The following is a 3,221-nucleotide window of genomic DNA, read 5'->3' as shown; positions in this document are numbered from 1 at the left end:
GCTGATTGTAGTTTGCATATTTTTCATTCTAATGGATGTTAGTATGCTTTTTCTTCTTGAGAAAGGAGATCCACATATGTATGTAAAGTAAATATGTATAGCTGAAGATCAGTACTCTATGCCTGAGCTACAGCTTCATTGTCTACTTTGCTGTTGTTGTTGTTGCTGTTGCTGTTGTTGTTATTCCTAATGACTATCACGGAGTGGATATAGGAAAGATATAACAGCTCCTAGAAGCCATGGAATTAATGATTCATATGAAAAGGGACACAATGACATACCTGTGACAGTTAATCTCGATGGTCAATCAAATTATCCTGAGCGACTCCTAGGAGGTTGATTAGTGAAGCACGTTTCTAAGCATGTTTGGATTTGTCATGAAGTGGGACGACCTTGCACGTGGCCTTCCTCTCTAAATCGCCTCCTACTTTCTGCTTCCTGGATGGCATGACTTCAGCAGCCACCTTCCACCAGGCCCTTCCACCACGCCACCTACCATGGACTAATACCTCTGAAACCATAAGCCAACAATCCTCTCATTCTGTAAGTTGTAGGTGTCGGGTGCCTTGTTCCAGCAACAGAACAGCTGAACTGCGGAATTTGAAAGACAGCTGTAGTCACCCAAGTGGAGAAAAGAAGTCATTGAAAGGGAAAGAAAAAGTGTACACTATCTCAGAAAGACAGTGATGAATGTAATCTATTTACTAAAAATTAGTTCTTTCTGCCTGCTACATTTAATATGCATAGGAAAGTGATGGAAATTTTTTTTGGTATTTCTGAGAGAAAGCCAGTGTCCCCCTAAGAACATTATTTTCTACATTATAAAAATATGCAACTAACATTTTTAAAATTTTTATTCATTTTAATGAGAAAAAATAGCAATGAAGCAGTTTCAAAACAGGTTATTAGGAGAGCTACAATAATTAATATATTGCATATTGTCTTCATAGGAGTTATTCAGAGGACAAGATGCAGACATGAGATCTTGTCTAAACAATATTAGTACAAATCTTTCTTCTCATTGAACTAATAGAAGGTAGCTGTATATCTATCCTAACTATTTTGTGTATACATATATTTTTTCACTATAAAATGGTCCTTTATTTATATCCCCCATTTTTGTTTTGCTTTGTTTTGTCAGAGATGGGCGTTCTACTATTGTTGGAGAAGCTGTATTTGGAGAAGTCTTTAAAGGACCTTTTCATACGAGCAGCTAACATTTTTAACTTCAAAAAATCAAGAGACTATTAAAGACCCAAGACAGGTGCTTTAAGTTTTAGTAATAAAATTGAATCAATTGCATTTACCTGGCCGGGGAGATGCCATGAGCACGAAGGTGGCTTTGCCAGGGGAGGCTCACCCATTGTATTCTGGCCGTGCTGACCCCTGCGATCTCCCCAAGTGCTGGAGACTCCACTGCATAATATGTGATAGTGGGGAACTGTGTTCACACCTTCCCCTGAAAAGGAAATTAAATCGTTTAATAAGTAAGTGGAAAATCTATATAACTAGTTTTATTCCAAAAAAGTAAGACCCAACAGCATATTCCCTACACTAGTTAATGCCTACATTTACCTGATTTCATTTTTCCATTATTATCATCAACAAAACTTTACAATTTCAGGAAGTCAAATTCTTGCCCAAGCAGATAAAGGTTGCAAGTAACTTCTCTGTTCATGCCAAGAACAGTCAATCAAGTCCTCAATGAAAAGGATAAACAAGAATTTATAGTCCCAGATGCTTTGATCCCCTCTCCTCAAAATCTACCAGTGTTAAAGTATATGCCATCTCTTAAGCTGATTCTAGTCAGGCCCTCATATTGAAAGACCAGACCTACCCTGGACTCTAAGTACTCATAAATATGCTGACTGTGCATGCATGGTAAGAATAAATTCAGCTTTGTTTTGTCCTTATTTTGATAATATTTCTGAGGCAGGTCAGGAATCATGACTAGAAAGAAAAAGCAAGGGCCTGTGAGATAGCTCAGCAGTCTAAGCACCTGCCTGGCAAGTGCAAGTACCCAGGCTCAATCCTCAGGACCGCATGCTGTGCTGGTCCCTGAATCCCAGGCATGCCAAGCTGGTCATCAAAACCAGGAATGGTGGTGCACGCTTGTAATCCAAGCTGCATAGTGAAACCCTGTACCGAAATACATAAATTTTAAAAAAGAAAGAACAATATAAGTGAAAGTAAGAAAATACCTACAAGAAAACCCAACCCTATTCCAGAAGGTCAGAAAAGGGCCACGGTATATGATTCCTGGGAGTAATTAAGACTGATGACCACAATTCCTTACTAATGTTACAGGTGGGTATGTCTTCCTCAAAAACAGGTCTTCAGTTTTAGCTGGTGGGATCCTCCCTGGGGCACTGAGGGAGAAAGACACCTGCCTTCCATCTTGTGCACTTATGTATCAATCATGGTGTGATGGTTTGGGGTTTTTGCAAGGTGAAAAATACAGTACATGACACATTTTGTAATGGTATTTTATAATGAATCACCCAAGAATCACATACTACAAGTGCAAGAAATCCATCCACACACTAAATACTAAGTAATCCAGCTGAAGGCTTAGAGCTCATAGCAATGCCTCCCACCAGTCCAGCTGGAGGCCTGAAGCCCTAAACAAAGTCCCCTGCAGGCCCGCTTCATGGATCTGTGTTGCAAAGGCCCAAAGGTCAGTGGTGGAAGGTAGGAAGTCTATGCTAGTGGGATGAAGGATCTGTGCTAGCAGGCTGAGGGATCTGAACTGAAGCTAGGAAGCAACGCTCAAGGTAAGCACCACAGCTCCCCTAAAAGTATCACAGCCATCCTCAGCAACAATGAGATCCCAAGCTCCTCTAATTCCTATCAGGAAAGCCAATGCAACAAGCTTCATGAGACTAAGCAGTGCACCATCTTCCCCTCCAGAGCCAGGAATCAATGCTCACGATAAGGACCCAAGCTTCTCCCAAGTTCATCAGGCAATCCAGCAGGACAAGGTCCTCCAGGAGAACAGTGAACTAGCAGCTTCCAACAGCTTCTCAGAATAGCATCCCTAACAGCATTTTAGCAGCTTCTCCTGGTCTGCCTCTGCCCTGCTGGCAACAACCCTCCGGTGGGCCTCCCGCACCCAGCACCACACTAGTTCGATTCAGCTGGGTATAGCAAGTTGACCGCCAGTTAGCTATCTACCACACGTGGACTTAATCTGCTTCAGAGCTCTATGGAGGCCTTAACAG

General features: G+C 41.6%; 1 non-coding gene across 1 annotated transcript; it reads left to right on the top strand.

The window, feature by feature from the left end:
- The first annotated feature begins 1,299 nt into the window (after positions 1 to 1,299).
- On the top strand, positions 1,300 to 1,462 carry LOC111817446. The gene has a single exon (XR_002821646.1). It is a non-coding gene; the product is annotated as a U1 spliceosomal RNA (small nuclear RNA).
- The last annotated feature ends 1,759 nt before the right edge of the window (positions 1,463 to 3,221 follow it).

Source organism: Octodon degus, unplaced genomic scaffold, assembly GCF_000260255.1.
Source record: "Octodon degus isolate 3935 unplaced genomic scaffold, OctDeg1.0 scaffold00057, whole genome shotgun sequence".
Taxonomy (NCBI): domain Eukaryota; kingdom Metazoa; phylum Chordata; class Mammalia; order Rodentia; family Octodontidae; genus Octodon; species Octodon degus.
Note: the sequence above shows the minus strand (reverse complement) of the source record. Positions and strands in the feature narration are given on the sequence as shown.